This window comes from Tursiops truncatus, chromosome 5 (genome assembly GCF_011762595.2).
Source record: "Tursiops truncatus isolate mTurTru1 chromosome 5, mTurTru1.mat.Y, whole genome shotgun sequence".
Taxonomy (NCBI): Eukaryota; Metazoa; Chordata; class Mammalia; order Artiodactyla; family Delphinidae; genus Tursiops; species Tursiops truncatus.
Window position 1 is genome coordinate 118351727 of NC_047038.1, and position 23126 is coordinate 118374852.

Here is a 23126-nt window from a genome sequence, read left to right on the forward strand (position 1 = left end):
GCGGGGCTGGAGCCAGAGGCCTTGTCCTCACTTCCTCCCAAATGTGCACAGGGAGGCACCCACCTGTGAGGGTAGTCTCCTCCCTGGAGCTAATTTTGCCCCTTCCCATTGTGCACAGTGACGTGCACGCTGACAACGGCTGCCTCTACTGTGATCAGAGGCAGGGCCGGAGTCTGAGCCGGCCCTGTTCTCTCCAGGCGTGCACAGCGTCTTTGGCAATGGTGGTCCCTGCCTCTGTGGGGTGCAGTAACGGTGCTACAGGGGCTGGAGCACGAGCCCTGAGTGGGCTGGGGGCGGGGCACACTGTGGCAGTCCCGACAAGCCAGCAGAGCCCCACGTAGTCTTTTATCTTCTGCTTCCATGTTGTGATTGGGAGTAAGCAAGTCTACGTGTGCACGCTTTAAGAGCCGAGCCTTGGGTACTCACAGCTCTCTAGTAAGCCCCACTGGGTTTCAAACCAGCTGAGGGCACTCGTCTTCCCAGTGTCAGACCCCAGGGCTGGGATGCCTAACAAGTGGCTCTCACCCCTTGCTTCCCAGGGAGGATGCCCAAGCCTATGGTATCCCCCGTTTCTTCTGGGTCCCCTGGTAGGGGTGTGGGTCTTGGCCAGATTTCTTCTTCTCCATGACTATCTGACTCCATAGGGATCTTTCTTTACCGCCTTGGTTATGGAAGAGCTGCTCTGCTAGTCCCCAAGTTGATTTTAGTGGGAGTTGCTATATATGCAAGTTGTAGTGTTTCATGTTTGTGAGGGGAGGTGAGGCCAGTATCCTCCTACTCCGCCATCTTGATTTCGGCCCTCCTGGTATTCAGTGTTACCATCACCTTTGCAAAGATTATTTTTACTAGGTAAAGTACAGTTGGTTCTTAAACTTTTTTGGATTCTGGAATCCTTTGAATTTTGGATGAACGTGAGGGCACCTCTCTCCATATACAGCAGAAATAATACATACACACGTTGTCTACAGTTAATCTCCCCTTCCCAACTCAGCTAGTTAAGAGAACCTCTAGATTCAACGGTACTGTTTATGGATCACATTGCAGTGCACCTGATGGATCACATTGCAGTGCAGCTGGTTTTGCTGATTTATAACACTAATTTACATGTCAAGTGTGTGTGGATGTGAACACCTGGGACACACAGCACAAAGCCTTCCCCCAGCAATGCACTCTGATAATTTCACCACAGAGAGAGAATAAAGGTTGATTAATCATTCAAACTGTGTTCCATGGAAAAAAAGGGTAAGCTACAAAATGTTAACATCTTTTTCTAAGAAGAAAGAATTCTGTGTTCAAAAGGTTTAAGAAGTGTTGCATATTGTAGTCATCCCATGGAGTTTCACTTGAGTCTATCAAAGACTCTAGAAGTCCTGCAGTAAAGAAGCCAGTGTAACTCTTTTTGACCCAGCGTCTCCCCATATTATCAAACCACATAGCCTTTTTCTTCCCCCCATATTTGGATAATTCTTATTAGGATCACTTAGAATACACCTTTGGAAATGGCGACTACTTTCATTCATTTTTTTGTGATTCTTATAACATCTGCCACTTATCCCGGTGCCTATTGACAATGCTGTGGTTGGATCAGCATTTGGGAGGAACCGCTAGGTCCTTAGCTCTTGCCCTTCTCATGGTCATCCCTTCCATGTAGGCCAGATCTGAGGACTCTGGCCCTCTTCGTCTACTGGTCCAATGTATTGAGACTGGTATCGAGCTCAGCTTTCTGGTTTTTATTCTCGAAGCTTTTGAAGATAACAGAGGTCAAATGCACCCTTTGTAGTAGTTACCTCCTATTTCATTCTCAGCAGTTTCTATTTCTTTTTTTTTTAGCTGTTCTTTTCAGTATTTCAGTGACAGCTAAGACTAGAGCTTATCTTACTATAATCTCACCTCCCATCATCAGGCAGGTTTGAGAGGCAAAAGAATGTCATGGACGAGCACCATTGTGGATGGCTCTGGGATTAAGAGGCCCAGGCTCAAATCCAGCTCCATAAGCATGGCGATCTGCTAAACCACATCTGTAAAATGGTGATAATAATGGCATCTACCTCATTGGTGCCATTACCTTGAAGCAGTTAATACACACAGTGGAGTTAGAACAGGGCATGGTTATAACAAGTGAGTGTTATTATTACTGAAAGTCAATCGAATCTGGTTCTCATGACCTGTTCATGGCCTGCTATACAGTAAGCACCCAAACATTAGTTATTCTTGCCATTATCATGTTACTCTTTTGACAGTTTTATTGATTCTATTCTCATTGTCTTGACTTACCTGATTCCAGAATGAAGATATTTGATATAAACTGATTACAGAAATTTAAATTCTAGTACCCAGAGTTCCTGTTATGGAACTGATACGCGATTTTGTTGTTGACTTTCAATAGCGTGAACCCAGTAAAGAACAAACTATTTTCTTTCTTGCTTAGTTGAAAGAATTTCTCTGCCAAACTGCACCCAGAGGGTAGAAGAGCTATGCGTGTGGGAATGTGTCAGGATGTATCTAAAAGAGCTTCAGGAAGGGAGAAGAAGCAATTATGTTAAACCTTCTGGAAATGCACAATCATCAAGAAAGTCACAGTTAATGGAAAAACAACCCAGTCCTTATTCCTGTGTTTATTTTTTCGCTCCTAACCGTTGCATTACATTTTGCCACAGAGAGAAGGAACAGCGTCAATGTAAGTTTATTCTCACAGCCTAAATAAATGGCTCAGAAAACTGAAAGAAAGTTAGGCTTAACATTTTCTGTTCTGTGCTTATTCGCTCCTTGTACATTCTATCTTGCCTCCCTTGCTATGGGAATAGTTGCTTAACAGTTTTAAGTGTGAAATAGTTTGCATGAATCAAGATTAGTCTCCTCCTGAAAGGAGAAAATGTGACTAGTACTAATTTAGACTTATTTGCATTGATCATTAGTTATTTTATCAATCAGAAATATAACCACTTAAGAAGTGGAGCAGTTTGATCTGAAAGCAGGTGGGCTGGGCCTGCTGGGAACTGTCTCCTGTCAACAGGCCCTAGATGAGAATATACAGAAGCAGCCTGTGGCGTAAGCGAAGCCCTGTTCCGTATTTGGAAGCAGCTTTCAGACTCTTCTTTTAAATAGTGAGATTAATTTTTACATGAAATGTTATTTGGGACCCAGATGTGAAAGAAAAGGCAATAGAAATGGTTCAAGTACGGAGACTTGGCTTCTCTTGCCCTCATTTTCCTCCTGAGATCGTCTCTGGGACACCTGAAAACTGCAGGTTTGGAAAGTACTGACATCAGAATAAACGAATGCCCTTGTTAAATTTTTCACTCTAGTATATTAGGTGAAATACTTAAAAATATATTTAAATTTTTGTATTTTTAATGAACACTGTAGACGAGGGGTTGACAAATTTTTCTGTAAACAGCCAGAGAGTAAATATTTTGCACTTTGTGGGCCAAGATACAAAATTGAGATGATTACATACTTATATAACATGAGAAAAAACAAATATCCACAAAATATATATATATTTTTTTTTTACAAAATTCAAAATATAATGATAAGGATTATTGAGTACATACAAGGTTTTGTAATACAGGTTGGCTAATGAGAAGAAATGAATTTTTTCCAGTAACATTTTGCTGAATTGGAGTTCAAGGTAGCATTTCCTGTCATCAAATCAATTGCAAATGCTCATCTGTAAAAACAGGTCTTAGCTTGTGGGATGTACAAAAATAGATTGTGGGTTAGATTTGGCCTGTGGGCCATAGTTTGTCGATTCCTCCTCTAGAATAAACTTCAACTGGAAAATAGTAATTAGGAGATTTCAGTTAATATTTAAAGAGCTTTTGTTTTTTAGTGACAGCAGTGAACCACTTTCTCATTGCTACGATATTGGCAGTGCTTTTTCTCGTTGAAAGTAAAATTGCAATACCCAGTGTTGTGGACAGTTTCAGAAAAAGTGAATTTCATGTATTCTCAATGAGAGGCTTTTCTGCGAGAGAATTTGTCATAATGTGTCAAAAAATCTAAAACAGCACACGTACACTTTGTTTGACCCAGTGATTTCACTTCTAGGAATTTAACCCAGTGAGGATTATACTGAGGTATTTATGTGCAACAATCATGGGATTGTTTATCATGGCAAAAATTTGGGTGCATCCTAAATGCTTAGCGTTAAGGGGATCAGTGAAATAAATGATTGCAGATATACAAAAGAGATTATTATGAAGCCACTGGAAATTGTATTGTGAAACTTTATTGACATGGAAAGATTGTTTTAAAAAAGCAAGCTGCAGGGCTTCCCTGGTGGTGCAGTGGTTGAGAGTCCGCCTGCCGAGGCAGGGGACATGGGTTCGTGCCCCGGTCCGGGAAGATCCCACTTGCCGCGGAGCGCCTGCGCCCGTGAGCCATGGCCGCTGAGCCTGCGCGTCCGGAGCCTGTTGCTCCACGACGGGAGAGGCCACAACAGTGAGAGGTCCGCGTACCGCAAAAAAAAAAAAAAAAAAAAAAAGCAAGCTGCAGACATTAAGCATACTATGATCTCCATTATTGAATAAAACATATGGGGAGCTTACACATAGAAAACTAAATGAAAGACTACATGCTAAAATGTTGACAGTGCTTCTTCGTGAGATGCGAATATGGGTCATTATTGGTGGTAGCATAATCGTAAGTACTATTTCTTGAGTGCTTACCAACTGCAGGCACTCTGGGAATGCTTTACATACATAATCTCGTGTGATCTTTAAATCCATGCTGTGAAATAGGAACGCTCATCTCCGCTAACGTACAGGGAGCACTGAGGCTTGGAGAACGTAAGTAGCTTCCCCAGTAGACACAGTAAAAATGGGGAGCCTGGGTTTTGTACTCAGATGGGTCTCATTTCAGAATTTGCACTGCTGTCTCGCATGCCATACTGACTCTCTTCTTTTCTCCGTGCTAATTTATATTTCTAATCTTGCTCTGAAATGCCAGTGGGTGTTTTTTAAGAAAGTTGAAGATGAGATCATTGGGTGTAATTACATTAAAAACACTGAATTGCCATGTAGAAGGTTTAACCGTTTCTTGTTCCATTACTGCTGATTCTGCCTGTCCTTTCTACTGGCCCAGATGGGCTTCCATGAAGATTTGGAAGGGCAGAAGTCATTAATCCAGTCTACTGCAAAGAATGGGCATTCCAGTTGCCTCTAAGTCTATAACCTAGCCAAGAAATATTTGTTTTCCTCCAAGGTGAAGAATAATCTTCCATATTTTAATTAAATTCCTTTGCTCCAAGAGACAATCTGACTCTAAGAGCTTTTTAGAATCAGTGCCAAAAGAGGGCGTGGTTATCCGTTGATGACCAAGAGCCTTTCTCTCACTCCCCCCACTATCCCCTGCCTTCACTCTTTACTACATTCCTTCAAAAGGGAACAGGGATAGTATGGGTCCAGGAGGGGAGTGTTAACTTATTCAAATTAAAATGAAGTGCTTATTTAATAATGTGTTTACCAGAAATAAATTATCACCTGGATTTAAACTTCATGATTCTTTTTTCTGTATGCTAGGCTACAGATGCTATAAAAACGATGGCTTTTAAACTCCGACAGTTTCCATTCACTGAACAAGATGAACTGTTCTGTCTTGCTAAATTGCTCTTTAAGATAATCAGTCCTGTCGCCAAAGGCCTGTGATCATCTTGCCACTTTGGTTTGTGTGATTACTGTGTTACAGAGCACCGTCAACATGATCAATTTTTTTTTCTGACCTGTTTTGTCACATCTTTTGTTCCCAGCTCCTTGAAAACAGCATCATGGGTAAATTCATCTTTCTTAGAAGTTGTGAAGAACCATAGTCTTATTTATTGAATGTAGTTAAAATGGCCTATTGTAAAATGATGCCAGATCACAGATAGACAGGTAGGGGCATGTAAAGTTATTTCAAGAAACACATGAAAAATTTTGAAACACTGGTAAAAGTGACTGTAAGTGTAAATCTAGGTATTGAATTGGGATTTAATGGTCATGATTGACAGAATCTTTTCGGAGTAGGCAAAAATCAGGTTGTACAGTGAAGATTAATAAATAGTTCAGTACAATAATTGGGTGTGGGGTGAGAGATAGAGGGAACTAGTATTTAATGGTAGCTCTGACTTCTTTTTAGCTCCCATTCATTCATCCCATTCATTCACCCATTAACAAATATTTATTGCATTCTCAAGGCAATGAGGACACAGAGGTAAGCAGGACGGACCCAGTCTCTGTTCCCATGGGGCCTAGAGTTTCCAAGTTGCATGCTAAGATTCTTGCAGTGCATGTCTTCCACAAATCATGAGAACGTATAGCTGTCCCACCTCTCACTTACATAGACACATAGTCATGGTGAATTTGAAAATGAAAGGGAGAGAGCAGTGAAAAAAGTTGAGCTTTTCTAGCCGTGTAAAATTTAGATTAATTCATAATTTAAAAATACCCCAATGTGACTGGTTCAGACTAAAGGGGAATACTAGTCTGATAATTACTATCTTTTCATAATATTTTTAAGCTGGAGTTTTAATTCTCAAATAAAATGGTGCCAAATGATGGCAAGGTGCTGTCGACAGCAGTAGGGCTACCCTGTCTCTGCTGGTTTTGCAAGAGATCATAGTGACTTATTGTTTGAATTCTCTTTGTGTAAACAGAAAATTTTTCCAATTCAGTATATTCATCTTATTATACAAATAGCATTAAATAGAAGAATAATTTTCAAAGATAATGCTTTTAAAAGGAATTAAGAACAATTTATTACCTTTCTCACTAATATGAACATTTCCTTTATCAATTCTTCAAGAATCCTGGTCTGGAATCATATATTTTCCCCAGTAATTTGCTCTTGATCTTCTTGTAGCTGAGTGTCCAAGTGATCTAGGTTGTTTGTCTTTCAGCAATTCTTTTACATTAATTTCTGTACTAAGAACAATTAGTCTCTGATTTCAGAAGCTTTGTTCTCTTATTTTGTGCACAGTCTCAGAGGGGAGAAAGAAAAGGAATTTACTCTGGAGAACAAGATGGCTGCAGGAGCTCCAAGAATCATATCCTCATATAACAGTATTTGAAAGAAATGACTTCTTTCTTGTATGTATTCCTTTTTCCACAGCTCTTTGTAGACTCACCTTCATGTTCTTTGGTCTACACCTAGGCCAGTCACTGCAAAAGGGAGTGAAATAACTATGTTTGGCTTTAAGCCAATCATGATTCACCCCCAGGCTCTGGAGAGTTCAGCTTCCTCTGTGGCCATGGTTTCTTGAAGAGGATGGACACAATTTAGTTTTATTGGCGCAAAGGTGAGCAAATGACTGTTGAGCAGGCAAGCTATGGTGTGTGCCAAAGTTGGTTTTGGCAAGTTAATGTTATCAATTCCGATAAAATGTTTTTCCTCTTATATCTGTTTAAATTTTTTCTCACTTCACAGTATTCTGATTCTTTTTTTTTAAATTGAGATATAGTTTATTTACAATATTGTGTTAGTTTCAGGTGTACAGCAAAGAGATTCAAATATACACACACACACATACATGTATGTGTATGAATGAGACTGTATTTGGAGATAGAGCCTTAAAAGAAGTAATTAAGTTAAAATGAGGCCATTAAGGTGGACCCTAATCCAAGCTCACTGGTGTCCTTATAAAAAGAGATTAGGACACCCAGAGAGTCACCAGGATGCTGTGTGTGCACAGAAGAAAGACCATGTGAGGACATAGTGAGAAGATGGCCATCAGCAAGCCAAGGACAGAGACCTCAGAAGAAACCAAACCAGTCTGTGGTATTTTGTTACGGCAGATCTAGCAAACGAATATAGATAGTAATTAGTACCACCTTGTAATGAATACCTATGAAGTGTGAGGGACTATATTAGGAGGCCTTTATGAATTACCTGAGGTAAGAATTATCCCATTTTAACAACTGAAAAACTGAGTCTCAAAGAGGTTAAACAACTTGTAAATGGAAGAATTGGAATCAACCCATTCTAAATACTTCCCATATACCTAGGCAGTCCGGATAAAGTAACTTCTATATATATATATTATATATATAATATATATATAACACATATATATAATTGCATTATATATAATATGTGCATGTATAAAGTACATTTATAAATATATAAAAACATATAAAACTTATTGAATTCTTCCTCCTTGTTAGGCATACAGGGCTAAGCATGTTACATGAATTAGTGTGTTTAATCCACACCATGACATTATGATGAGTGTGTTATTATTATTCCATGTAACAACTGAGGCTCATAGACTTTGAGTCAATTTCCTAGGATCACACAGTGCTGGAGCCAGGATTGAAGCTTGGATAATCTGACTCTAGAGCACACTCTATCCAGCATCTAAGCTACTTTCTCTTTGAATGGATCATCAGAAAGAAAGGTTTATGAATGGAAAGTTAAAGTCCAAGCGACACAGAGCACCCACAATAGAGGAGAAATATAAACTCGATGATATGTTAATTGGTGAATGGATCTTTAAGAGATTTAAAAAATGCAAATATGAAGTAATATTTATTAAGAAACTAGTATATGCTTGGAAATATTTATTTCTTGTTATAGCACATCACCATAGACATAGGCCAGCCTTTTAATCAATTAGCCAGTCAACTAAAGGATCAACAAAAGAGACACAGGCAGTCCCTGAAACGGCATCATATTAACAGAGTGGCAAGGCGAATTCCCCTTTTCCATAAGGATGCGCTATAATTAGGGCTCAGACAATAAATACCAATTATCAAATGACTACATATGTGATCAAAATATGCCACAAACAAGCATATTCACTTGAATATAAACTTGTAAGATATCTTAAAATGAAAAAAATATATTGAAGTCCTGTAGGGTGGGCATTGATATTATTCCCTCTCTTGCCAATTTTATGTTTCAATAAAGTGATATTAAGCACCTGAGGTATCACTGTGGATAAGACGAGGAAGTTCCAGTTGTTCCTGGTGATGGCAGGTGGTGTCTATGAAATCACAAAGCGGCTATAAGTCTCGATTTTTTTTTTCTAAATGTCAGCTATACCTCTCTCACAGCTTACTTGAGTCACTGCCCAGCAACCAATGGATGAATGGGAAATGCAGCAACATGTGAAGCAGTGTTAATTAGAAGCAATGAATGGAAACTCATGATTTGTGAAGAATGCAGAAGCAGGACTGACTATAGGAATTCCTGTGATTCATAGAAAATATCCTGACTTTTTGAGCTGTAAAATCCTTTCTTGGTTAATCTGAGTTTGATTTCTTTTGCCATTAGTAAATTATATGTAATATGCCATATGGTTTTGAACTAAAATTAATTCAGCTCTGGGAAATTTTACATCAACCTTTGGTATAACTATCTAAGTCTTCAAAAGCTCAAGATTGAGAGTGATTTCCTCTGATTTGCATTTAGCATAGTATTGGTAGGAATAAACTTAGAAAGAATGTTAGTCTAAATCACACCATAGAGATTTTTATACCATAGAATAAAGGATGGAGGTTGGATTGAGTGAGGTATTTAAAAACTATTCCTCACTGTCTTATATAGTGAAAGACTGATAGATTCAGCAACAAACCCTCCAAAATTCACATCTAGCAGGCAGGGGTAATAGTCATGACTCAGCACTGCTGAGGAAGAGTGAGAAATGCTCAAACTGATTTTTGTCAAGATTAAAAGGAGAAATTTCTTAAGTGAATTGGAAAGCTTTTTATGATGGCTAGTTCAGATTGTTGTTTTTTGTTTGTTTGTTTTGCCGTACGCGGGCCTCTCACTGTTGTGGCCTCTCCTGTTGCGGAGCACAGGCTCCAGACGCGCAGGCCCAGCGGCCATGGCTCACGGGCCCAGGTGCTCCGCGGCATGTGGGATCTTCCCGGACCAGGGCAGAAACCCGTGTCCCCTGCATCGGCGGGCGGACTCCCAACCACTGCGCCACCAGGGAAGCCCTGTTTTGTTTTTTTTTTTTTTTGATTGGACACTTAAACTTACACTTTCTTTAGATATTTAGGCCACAATGGCAGACTAGTGTCCCTTTACTTTCATCAAAATGACCCCTTATGTTGCTGGCAGTCATGTCATATTTCCCAAGTCCATTCCCTTCCCAGGCTCCAGGACCACAGCTATGTTCTCATCCTTCTCTGTCTGCTCAAACCTCCAAAACCCATTCACCATCGCCCTTCTTACGGATGAGCTTATTTCCCGTTTCACTGAGAAAAAAAATCAAACGGCAAGGACTCCCATAAGCTGCTGCAACCACTTCTGCACAGCTATATACGTCTGCTTTCTTTCCTAATGTTATTGATGAACAATTTGTTACCAAAGAAAAAAATTCCAATGCCTCCACTTACTTGCCTGCTAGTTCTCATCCCTTCTCCATTCAAGGACACTGTTCAGCAATTCTTCCCTCCTGTCCTTTGTAATCAAATTGACCCTTTCTACTTGAATCTTCTCTTAGACTGCAAATATTCTTTAAAGTGTCGTATTCTAAAAAAGAAAGGAAGAAAGAAAAGGAAAAGATCATTTTTCATGACCTCACATTAGGTAAGACCTTGAAATGAATTTTTCTTTTTTTTTTTTTTTTGCGGTACGTGGGCCTCTCACTGTTGTGGCCTCTCCCGTTGCGGAGCACAGGCTCTGGACGCGCAGGCTCAGCGGCCATGGCTCACGGGCCCAGCCGCTCCGCGGCATGTGGGATATTCCCAGACCAAGGCACGAACCTGTGTCCCCTGCATCGGCAGGCGGACTCTCAACCACTGTGCCACCAGTGAAGCCCTTTGAAATGAATTTTTTGTATTGGTTCTCTCCAACTCCTCTTCTCCTATTCTCTCCCAAATTCAGTGAAATCAGGATTTTAATCCCACAAGTACATCGAACTGCTCTAGTGAAGATTAGCATTCATGTCCCTGTTGTGAATACTGATGGTCAGTTCCCAGTCCTCATGTTACTGATCCCTAAGCATTTGACATTGCTGATCATTCCTACCTTTTTGAAATGTGTTCATCACTTGGCTTCAGGGACACTCCTACTACCTCACTGGTCACTCCTTCTCAGTCCCTTTGATGGCTCCTATTCAGCTCTGATGTTTACATGTTGAAGGGCAGCAGTATTTACACTTACTATGTAGTGTATATCAACCAGATTGGAGATTCACACATTTATACCTCCAGCCCAGGTATCTCTTCTGAACTTCAGATTCATTGACCCAACTGTCTACTTGACATTGCCACCTGGATGTCTAAAAGATGATTTGACATTACCATGTCCCAACACCTGCTTCTCTCAGTCTTCCACATCCAGTAAAAGGCAGCTCCAGTTTTTCAATTTCTCAGATGAAACCATGACCCTTCTCTTTCTTAAGCCCACACCAGATTCTTCCATAAATCCTTTGGGCTCTGCCTTGAAATTTCTCCAGAATCTTACCATTTCTTTTACCACCACAACTGCCATTCTAGTCTTATCCAGCATCATTTCACCCCTGGAATACCTTCTACCTGGTTTCCTTTTTTCTGTCATTGTCTCTCCTACAGTCTATCCTCAGATCAGATGCCAGAATGATCCTTTTAAACCTAAGTCAGCTCATGTAATTTCTCTGTGCAAAATTTTCCTGTAGCTTCTCTCCATCTCATTTGGCATAAAAGTCAAAGGTCATGATATATGCCTCTTCTGCTTGAATGATATTATGTTTCACTTCCTCTTCTACTACTCTTCCCTCATTCACTCCCTTCCAGCTACAGTGGCCTTGGGGATGTTCCTGAGAGGCCAAGTATGCTTCTGCCTCAGGGCTTTTGCCCTTGCTATTTCTTCTGCCTTGAACATTTCCCCCCAGTATTTGTTAAGACTTGCTCCCTCATCATGTTTAGATTTTTACTCAGTTGTCATCTTCTTTTTTAAGGTTTTGCATACCAGTTATTAAAACCTGCAACCATCTCATTCCTGGCTTTATATTTTTTGGTAGCACTTTTCACCATCTGACATGGCAGCTCTTTCCTAGAATGTAAGCTCTATGACGGCAGGGGTTTTTGACTTCCTTTAACTCCACCACGTTGAGCACTGCCTTGCATTTAAAAGGTACTAGGTAGACGTTTGAATTTCTGAATATATGAATACAATTGGATAGGCATCTAAATGTAACTGGTATAATTCTTCAGAAGGTCTGAAATAAGTTAGTGATTTACAGCACTAGGTTTCTGTAATTTAACATAAGAATTCTGTCTTCTAAAAAGGAAAAGATATTCTGTATGCTAATTAGATGGGCATTACTATAATTGGTGTGGTGATATAGGGAATTAAATAAAATTAGTGAAGCCAAAGTTTACGCTTTTCATTGTGAGTTTATGGCTAGTTTTTCTAAAACAGATTTTTGTTCTCTTTCACTTCAGTGGTTTTGAATGTTTCCCTATGTTGTTGTTGTTGTTTTTTGTCTCAAAAATGGATTATCTCTGTAGGTCATCTATAGAAAAGTAGAATCTGTCACATTTATAAATGATCTTTTGAATGCCAACACAAACAGCAGAGGGAAGGAAAGTTAGCTAAAGTTAGATTTTTGAGTAACTCCCAAGATCTACATGAGTGGTTTCCAAGTGTAGGATGCATAAGGACCCCCTGAGGCTGCTTGTTCAATTCAGCCTCCTTGGCTCCACGCCAGGCTCGCTCTGCTAGAATCTCTGATGATCGGCCCTGGGAATCTGTGCTGTAACAATGCCCCCAGGGGTCCTGAGGCATAGCTCCATGGGTCTGGCTTTGAGATGTAGTTCTGATCATTCAAAAGTTGTTCAGCATCTTTCCTAGAAATCAAACGAAGGCTTACAGTAAGAAGAAAAGTATCGTGAATTTCACTCCTGTGGAGACCAGTCATCCTGCTATGAATTGTGGCTTGTCTGCAAACTGCCCCCCATCCCTAGGGTGCCATCTTTCATACGTGCTGTGGCATACAAGGTGGGGGGGAATGAGTAATTTCAACTAACCTCTGCCTGATCAATAGCAACCTATCACCCTCAGTGAAAGAATAATTCTAAGGAAATGTCACATAACTGTAGGTGGTTAGAGTCACCTCCTGGCCATGTTTGTGGACTTATCATCATCCATTCCACAAATTGCGACCTTCTTTTTTTGTCTTGGTGCTTTTGTCTCCTTGCTCCTTTCTTTATCCTAAGGGAATTAGGTGATTAAAAGGATCAGAGTATGATACACTGCTACCGTGGAGACCAGAAGCTACTCAGCTCCTGTACAGGCTGTTTTATTCCCCTCTCTAACCAGCTGTTATTCCACCAGAGTAAAGGATTTTTACCATGTGGAAATATGAGCCTTTGAAATCTTTCCTTTTAGCTCTAGTTTGTGTGCGAAAGGAATGCCACCAAACACTTTGCATTAGTCTGAGACAAAGTGCTAAGAAAATGTTGGGTTTGGAGTCGTGAAATTTCCTGTCACCATGGTGTTTGGTTTTTGGACTTGTAGTTATTTTGTTTTAAGCTTTTGGTTAGCGTATTGTAATCATGAGTGGGAAGACATAGAGTGCTTTTTTTTTTTTTTTTTTTTTTTTTTTGCGGTACGTGGGCCTCTCACTGTTGTGGCCTCTCCCGTTGCAGAGCACAGGCTCCAGACGCGCAGGCCCAGCGGCCATGGCTCACGGGCCCAGCCGTTCCGCGGCAGGTGGGATCTTCCCAGACCGGGGCACGAACCCGCGTCCCCTGCATCGGCAGGCGGACTCTCAACCACTGCACCACCAGGGAAGCCCTAGACTGCTCACTTTTAAGTGTATAAAATATTTTACCAATTTAATAAAACTCTGACTCAGAAAAGTATAAGAAATACTAATAAAGTACCTGCTTTTTTGGGCTTCAGAGTAATACAAATATTTTGAAAAACTCCATACTTTTTAGGATGAAAGTAGAGTTTTTAGAAAATACATTTCATATTTATCATATCAAGTATTCAGAATCTAATAAGAAGTTTCTTTTTGCCTCAAAGCTCTAATTGTCTTGAATGAAATCTGAATAAATCTAAAATCACTTGTATACTAGTGTTGACCTAAACCAAATAGACTGCCATTTATTTCTCTAGCAAAAATGGGTTTACTTGGTATCAGCAGAGAATTGCATTTGGGGTCTCTAACCATGGTGAGCCACATACAATTCTCTGCAGGGCAAGGGAAGGAGAGCTCTTTTATAGAGAGGAAAGGGAAGTTGGGAGGGCTATAGAAAACAGCATCTATGGCTTCTCAGTGGCTGAGTCCTTGCCAGGAAGGAGTCTTTCTTCTTCCTCTTGGGCTCTGCTATCATTGTAGGGTGTGAGAGCTACACATCTAGTCTCCTGACTCTCTTTAATTGAGGTTTCTTATTATTAATTTTTTTAGACCAGTAAAACTAAAATGAAAGGTTTTAAGAAAACAAAAATCAAAAGATGGCAATTGCACTCTAGATTGATGTATTTATTCATGTAGTTTTTTCTTGTTTGCTTTCCTTTTATGCCTGCTGTTGAATATAGGTGTTACTATATTTTGTCTTAGTATTTTCAATTCATGAAGCTAATAATATTTGACATGAAGAAAAACAGGCTTATCATATATTATTTCTATACCTGTACCATCTATATGTATTTTTATATAAGGAAATTCTGAAAATGATGTACCGGGTGAGAAGCACTTCCAGAAATATGGAATAAGAATCTCCAAAACACTGTTCCTTATAAAAAGTGACAAGAACACTGGAAAAGAATGATCAAAGTCAACTGTTTCAGAACTCTGAAAATTAACTAAAGGCTTGCCACAATTTGAAGGACATTTATTCTTGAAACTTGAATAATGAAACTTGGTAAGAACAGTGAGCTTTGTGGCTTTTTAATTTGCCCTATCCTATCACCCCTCTCTCTAGCCCTCTCTCTGGTTGCAAGGTTGCTGGTCTTCAACAATTCCAGAGAATTGTCACTATGTGACCTGTCTTTAGCTTGCCTACCAGCTGCCAGGCCAGCATGAGCAATAGGTAGTTGGGTAACACCAGGCCTAGCTGGGGTAGAGAGAGATGAACAGTAGGTGCAGATCCCTTTAACTGTGGGAGACTGCAAATGCAAAGGAACAGTGCCAGGACAGAAGTACAGTCCATAACAACACCGTGAGGGTATCTTCCTCTTTCCCATTAAATAAAGGCCCTGGACTCACACCTCTCCTCTGAGGCATCTATTGCTAGATGAGGTCTGTAGCACCTCTTTCTTCTAAGGGATGACTTTCTAAGACATTTTAAGTTTGAGAACATCATTAAAAAATACCACAAATTTAAAAACTACACCAGATGAACAGATACACGGACCAAACAAAGAATTTTTTTTAACATCTTTATTGGGGTTTAATTGCCTTACAATGGTGAGTTAGTTTCTGCTTTACAACAAAGTGAATCAGTTATACATATACATTTGTTCCCATATCTCTTCCCTCTTGCGTCTCCCTCCCTCCCACCCTCCCTATCCCACCCCTCCAGGCTGTCACAAAGCACTGAGCCAATATCCCTGTGCCATGCGGCTGCTTCCGACTAGCTATCTACCTTACGTTTGTTAGTGTATATATGTCCATGCCTCTCTCTCACCCTGTCACAGCTCACCCTTCCCCCTCCCCATATCCTCAAGTCCGTTCTCCAGTAGGTCGGTGTCTTTATTACTGTCTTACCCCTAGGTTCTTCATGACATTTTTTTTCTTAAATTCCACATATATGTGTTAGCATACGGTATTTGTCTTTGTTTTTCTGACTTACTTCACCCTGCATGACAGACTCTAGGTCTATCCACATCATTACAAATAGATCAATTTCGTTTCTTTTTATGGCTGAGTAATATTCCATTGTATATATGTGCCACATCTTCTTTATCCATTCATCTGACGATGGGCACTTAGGTTGTTTCCATCTCCGGGCTATTGTAAATAGAGCTGCAATGAACATTTTGGTACATGACTCTTTTTGAATTTTGGTTTTCTCAGGGAATATGCCCAGTAGTGGGATTGCTGGGTCATATGGTAGTTCTATTTGTAGTTTTTTAAGGAACCTCCATACTGTTCTCCATAGGGGCTGAACCAATTCACATTCCCACCAGCAGTGCAAGAGTGTTCCCTTTTCTCCACACCCTCTCCAGCATTTATTGTTTCTAGATTTTTTGATGATGGCCATTCTGACTGGTGTGAGATGATATCTCATTGTAGTTTTGATTTGCATTTCTCTAATGATTAGTGATGTTGAGCATTCTTTCATGTGTTTGTTGGCAGTCTATATATCTTCTTTGGAGAAATGTCTATTTAGGTCTTCTGCCCATTTTTGGATTGGGTTGTTTGTTTTTTTGTTATTGAGCTGCATGAGCTGCTTGTAAATTTTGGAGATTAATCCTTTGTCCGTTGATTCATTTGCAAATATTTTCTCCCATTCTGAGGGTTGTCTTTTGGTCTTGTTTATGGTTTCCTTTGCTGTGCAAAAGCTTTGAAGTTTCATTAGGTCCCATTTGTTTATTTTTGTTTTTATTTCCATTTCTCTAGGAGGTGGGTCAAAAACGATCTTGCTGTGATTTATGTCATAGAGTGTTCTGCCTATGTTTTCCTCTAAGAGTTTGATAGTTTCTGGCCTTACATTTAGGTCTTTAATCCATTTTGAGCTTATTTTCGTGTATGGTGTTAGGGAGTGATCTAATCTCATACTTTTACATGTAGCTGTCCAGTTTTCCCAGCACCACTTATTGAAGAGGCTGTCCTTTCTCCACTGTACATTCCTGCCACCTTTATCAAAGATAAGGTGTCCATATATGCGTGGGTTTATCTCTGGGCTTTCTATCCTGTTGTATTGATCTATGTTTCTGTTTTTGTGCCAGTACCATACTGTCTTGATTACTGTAGCTTTGTAGTATAGTCGGAAGTCAGGGAGTCTGATTCCTCCAGCTCCGTTTTTTGTTCTCAAGATTGATTTGGCTATTCGGGGTCTTTTGTGTTTCCATACAAATTGTGAAATTTTTTGTTTTCGTTCTGTGAAAAATGCCAGTGGTAGTTTGATAGGGATTGCATTGAATCTGTAGATTGCTTTGGGTAGTTTAGTCATTTTCGCAATGTTGATTCTTCCAGTACAGTAACATGTATATCTCTCCATCTGTTTGTATCATCTTTAATTCCTTACATCAGTGTCTTCTGGTTTTCTGCATACAGGCCTTTGGTCTCCTTAGGTATGTTTATTCCTAGGTGTTTTATTCTTTTGGTTGCAATGGTATATGGGAGTGTTTCCTTATTTCACTTTCAGATTTTTCATCATTAGTGTATAGGAATGCAAGAGATTTCTATGCATTAGTTTTGTATCCTGCTACTTTACCAAATTGTTTGATTACTTCTAGTAGTTTTCTGGTAGCACCTTTAGGATTCTCTATGTATAGTATCATGTCATCTCCAACAGTGACAGTTTTACTTCTTCTTTTCCAATTTGGATTCCTTTTATTTCTTTTCCTTCTCTGATTGCTGTGGCTAAAACTTCCAAAACTATGTTGAATAATAGTGGTGAGAGTGGGCAACCTTTTCTCATCCTGATCTTAGTGGAAACGGTTTCAGTTTTTCACCATTGAGAAAGAAGTTGGCTGTGGGTTTGTCATATACGGCCTTTATTATGTTGAGGTAAGTTCCCTCTAGGCCTACTTTCTGGAGGGTTTTTATCATAAGTGGGTGTTGAATTTTGTTGAAAGCTTTTCCTGCATCTATTGAGATGATCATATGGTTTTTCTCCTTCAATTTGTTAATATGGTGTATCACATTAATTGATTTGCATATACTGAAGAATCCTCGCATTCCTGGGATAAACCCCACTTGATCCTGGTGTATGATCCATTTAATATGCTGTTGGATTCTGTTTGCTAGTATTTTGTTGAGGATTTTTGCATCTATGTTCATCAGTGATATTGGCCTGTAGTTTTCTTTCTTTGTGACATCCTTGTCTGGTTTTGGTATCAAGGTGATGGTGGCCTCGTAGAAGGAATTTGGGAGTGTTCCTCCCTCTGCTATATTTTGGAAGAGTTTGAGAATGATAGGTGTTAGCTCTTCTCTAAATGTTTGATAAAATTCGCCTGTGAAGCCATCTGGTCCTGGGCTTTTGTTTGTTGGAAGATTTTTAATCACAGTTTCAATTTCAGTGCTTGTGATTGGTCTGTTCATATTTTCTATTTCTTCCTGATTCAGTCTTGGCAGGTTGTGCATTTCTAAGAATTTGTCCATTTCTTCCAGGTTGTCCATTTTATTGGCATAGAGTTGCTTGTAGTAATCTCTTATGATCTTTTGTATTTCTGCAGTGTCAGTTGTTACTTCTCCTTTTTCATTTCTAATTCAATTGATTTTGAGTCTTCTGCCTTCTTTTATTGATGAGTCTGGCTAATGGTTTATCAATTTTGTGTATCTTCTCAAAGAACCAGCTTTTAGTTTTATTGATCTTTGCTATTGTTTCCTTCATTTCTTTTACATTTATTTCTGATCTGATTTTTATGATTTCTTTCCTTCTGCTAACTTTGGGGTTTTTTTGTTCTACTTTCTCTAATTGCTTGAGGTGCAGGGTTAGGTTGTTTATTCGAGATGTTTCCTGCTTCTTAAGGTGGGCTTGTATTGCTATAAACTTCCCTCTTAGAACTGCTTTTGCTGCATCCCATAGGTTTTGGGTTGTTGTGTCTCCACTGTCATTTGTTTCTAGGTATTTTTAAATTTCCTGTTTGATTTATTCAGTGATCACTTCGTTATTAAGTAGTGTATTGTTTAGCCTCCATGTGTTTGTAGTTTTTACAGATATTTTTCTGTAATTGATATCTAGTCTCATGGCGTTGTGGTCAGAAAAGATACTTGATACAATTTCAATTTTCTTAAATTTACCAAGGCTTGATTTGGTAAATTTATTCTTTGGTAAATTTAGTCTTTATTTTAAAGTGTATTTTGTCTGATATGAGAATTGCTACCCCAGCTTTCTTTTGGTTTCCATTCGCATGGAATATCTTTTTCTATCCCCTTACTTTCAGTCTGTATGTGTCTCTAGGTCTGAAGTGGGTCTCTTGTAGACAGCATATATATGGGTCTTATTTTTGTATCCGTTAGCCAATCTGTGTCTTTTGGTGGGAGCATTTAGTCCATTTACATTTAAGGTAATTATCAATATGTATGTTCCTATTCCCATTTTCTAAATTGTTTTGGGTTCGTTATTATAGGTCTTTCCTTCTCTTGTGTTTCTTGTCTAGAGAAGTTCCTTTAGCATTTTTTGTAAAGCTGGTTTGGTGGTGCTGAACTCTATCAGCTTTTGCTTGTCTGTAAAGGTTTTAATTTCTCCATCAAATCTGAATGAGATCCTTGCTGGGTAGAGTAATCTTGGTTGCAGGTTTTTCTCCTTCATCACTTTCAGTATGTCCTGCCAGTCCCTTCTGGCTTGCAGAGTTTCTGCTGAGAGATCAGCTGTTAACCTTATGGGGATTCCCTTGTGTGTTATTTGTTGTTTTTTCCCTTGCTGCTTTTAATATGCTTTCTTTGTATTTAATTTTTGACAGTTTGATTAATATGTGTCTTGGCTTATTTCTCCTTGGATTTATCCTGTATGGGACTCTCTGTGCTTCCTGGACTTGATTAACTCTTTCCTTTCCCATATTAGGGAAGTTTTCAACTATAATCTCTTCAAATATTTTCTCAGTCCCTTTCTTTTTCTCTTCTTCTTCTGGAACCCCTATAATTCAAATGTTGGTGCGTTTAATGTTGTCCCAGAGGTCTCTGAGACTGTCCTCAGTTCTTTTCATTCTTTTTTCTTTATTCTGCTCTGCAGTAGTTATTTCCACTATTTTTTCTTCCAGGTCACCTATCTGTGCTTCTGCCTCAGTTATTCTGCTATTGATCCCATCTAGAGTACTTTTAATTTCATTTATTGTGTTGTTCATCATTGTTTGTTTCATCTTTATTTCTTCTAGGTCCTTGTTAAATGTTTCTTGCATTTTGTCCATTCTATTTCCAAGATTTTGGATCATCTTTACTATCATTATTCTGAATTATTTTTCAGGTAGACTGCCTATTTCCTCTTCATTTGTTAGGTCTGGTGCATTTTTATCTTGCTCCTTCATCTGCTGTGTGTTTTTCTGTCTTCTCATTTTGCTTATCTTACTGTGTTTGGGGTCTCCTTTTTGCAGGCTGCAGGTTCGTAGTTCACGATGTTTTTGATGTCTGTCTCCAGTGGCTAACGTTGGTTCAGTGGTTTGTGTAGGCTTCCTGGTGGAGGGGACTAGTGCCTGTGTTGTGGTGGATGAGGCTGGATCTTGTCTTTCTGGTGGGCAGGTCCACGTCTGGTGGTGTGTTTTGGGGTGTCTGTGGACTTATTATGATTTTAGGCAGCCTCTCTGCTAATGGGTGGGGTTGTGTTCCTGTCTTGCTAGTTGTTTGGCATAGGTTGTCCAGCACTATAGCTTGCTGGTCGTTGAGTGAAGCTGGGTGCTGGTGTTAGGATGGAGGTCTCTGGGAGATTTTCGCCATTTTATATTATGTGGAGCTGGGAGGTCTCTTGTTGACCAGTGTCCTGAAGTTGGCTCTCCCACCTCAGAGGCAGAGCCCTGACTCCTGGCTGGAGCAGTAAGAGCCTTTCATCCACACGGCTCAGAATAAAAGGGAGAGAAATTAGAGAGAATTAGTAGAAGTAGGAAGAAAGAAAGAAAGAAAGAAAGAAAGAAGGGAAGGAAGGAAGGAAGGAAGAAAGAAAAGAAGGAAAGAAGGCAAGAAGGAAAGAGGAGGGAGGGAGGGAGGGAGGAAGGAAGGAAGGAAGGAAGGAGGGAAGGAAGGAAAAAAGACAGAAAGAAAGAAGATACAGTAAAATAAAATAAAGTATAATAAAGTTATTGAATTAAAAAATAATTATTTAGAAAAAAAAAGGGACTGATAGAACCTTAGGACAAATGGTGGAAGCAAAGCTGTACAGACAAAATCTTACACAGAAGCATACACATACACCCTCACAAAAAGAGGTAAAGGGGAAAAAATCATAAATGTTGCTCTCAAAGTCCACCTCCTCAATTTGGGATGATTCGTTGTCTAAAGGAGGGAAGGAAGGAAGGAAGGAAGGAAAGAAAGAAAGAAAGAAAGAAAGAAAGAAAGAAAGAAAGAAAGTAAAGTATAATAGAGTTATTAAAATTAATTATTAAGAAAAAAATTTAAAAAAAAACAAACAATGGACGGATAGAAACCTAGCACATATGGTGGAAGCAAAGCTATACAGACAAGATCTCACAGAGAAGCATACACATACACATTCACAAAAAGAGGAAAAGGGGAGAAAATCATAGATCTTGCTCTCGAAGTCCACTTCCTCAATTTGGGATGATTCGTTGTCTATTCAGGTATTCCACACAGGCACGGTACATCAGGTTGATTGTGGAGCTTTAATCCGCTGCTCCTGAGGCGGCTGGGAGAGATTTCCCTTTCTGTTCGTTGTTCACACAGCTGCCGGGGTTCAGCTTTGGATTTGGCTCCGCCTCTGCGTGTAGGTCGCCAGAGGGCGTCTGTTTTTTGCTCAGACAGGACGTGGTTAAAGGAGCCGCTGATTCGGGGGCTCTGGCTCACTCAGGCCGGGGGGAGGGAGGGGCACGTATGCGGGGCGGGCCTGCGGCGGCAGAGGCCGGCGTGACGTTGCACCAGCCTGAGGCGCGCCGTGCGTTCTCCCGGGGAAGTTGTCCCTGGATCCCGGGACCCTGGCAGTGACGGGCTGCACAGGCTCCTCGGAAGAAGGGTGTGGATAGTGACCTGTGCTCGCACACAGGCCCCTTGGTGGCGGCAGCAGCAGCCTTAGCGTCTCCCGCCCGTCTCTGGGGTCCGCGCTTTTAGCCGCGGCTCGCGCCCGTCTCTGGAGCTCCTTTAAGCAGCGCTCTTAATCCCCTCTCCTCGCGCACCAGGAAACAAAGAGGGAAGAAAAAGTCTCTTGCCTCTTCGGCAGCTCCAGACTTTTCCCCGGACTCCCTCCCGGCTAGCCGTGGCGCACTAGCCCCCTGCAGGCTGTGTTCACGCCGCCAACCCCAGTCCTCTCCCGGCGCTCCGACCGAAGCCTGAGCCTCAACTACCAGCCACACCCGCCCCGGCGGGTGAGCAGAGAAGCCTCTCAGCCTGGTGAGTGCCGGTCGGCCCTGTTCCTCTGTGCGGGAATCTCTCTGCTTTGCCCTCCGCACCCCTGTTGCTGTGCTCTCCTCCGCGGCGCCGAAGCTTCCCCCCTCCGCCACCCGCAGTCTCCGCCCGCGAAGGGGCTTCCTAGTGTGTGGAAACGTTTCCTCCTTCACAGCTCCCTCCCACTGGTGCAGGTCCCGTCCCTATCCTTTTGTCTCTGTTTACTCTTTTTTTCCTTTGCCCTACCCAGGTACGTGGGGGAGTTTCTTTCATTTTGGGAGGTCTGAGGTCTTCTGTCAGCGTTCAGTAGGTGTTCTGTAGGAGTTGTTCCACGTATAGATGTATTTCTGGTGTATCTGTGGGGAGGAAGGTGATCTCCGCGTCTTACTGTTCCGCCATCTTCCCAGCACCCCCGCAAACAAAGAATTTAAAATAAGCAAACAAAATCTCAGAGAAATAAGGATTGTGGCAGATACTGTGCATTGTAGGCTCACTCAGTATCCTTTGTGACCAGCTTTTTTCTTACCTTCCTCTACTATTAGAGTCTGGGAAGCCAAAAACCTAACATTAAGATGGCCTTGCAGCTTGAGTTGGATATGCAACACAGTGGTAGCTAATCAGATAGAAGACGTCCACTGAGGAATTCTGGGAAAGTCTTTGCCTGATAAAGGTATTGCTTCTTCTTCCTTCTCCTTGCCCTCCCTTCTTCCAGCTACCTTCCAGCTGGAAGATGTCTGGAGGCATTCACCATCTGGCCACCATGAGGGAAAGACAGTGGGAAGAAGAGATCTTGACGCTAACACTTTGAACTTCTAGCAACCATTTACTTCCAAACCTCTTGCTATTTGTGAAAAGTAAACAGCTTAATTTGTTTAAGCCCTGCTTAATCAGATTTTATGTTACACATAGGTAGAGTAATTTTCCTCGAATGTAGATAGGAAATTGGACATATGAAGGAGAAAACAGTCATGTATACAATTCAACTGGAAAGGCTTAGTATGAAAAATACGATAGCTTAAATCAAGGACTCAATAGAGGGACTGAGAAGCTA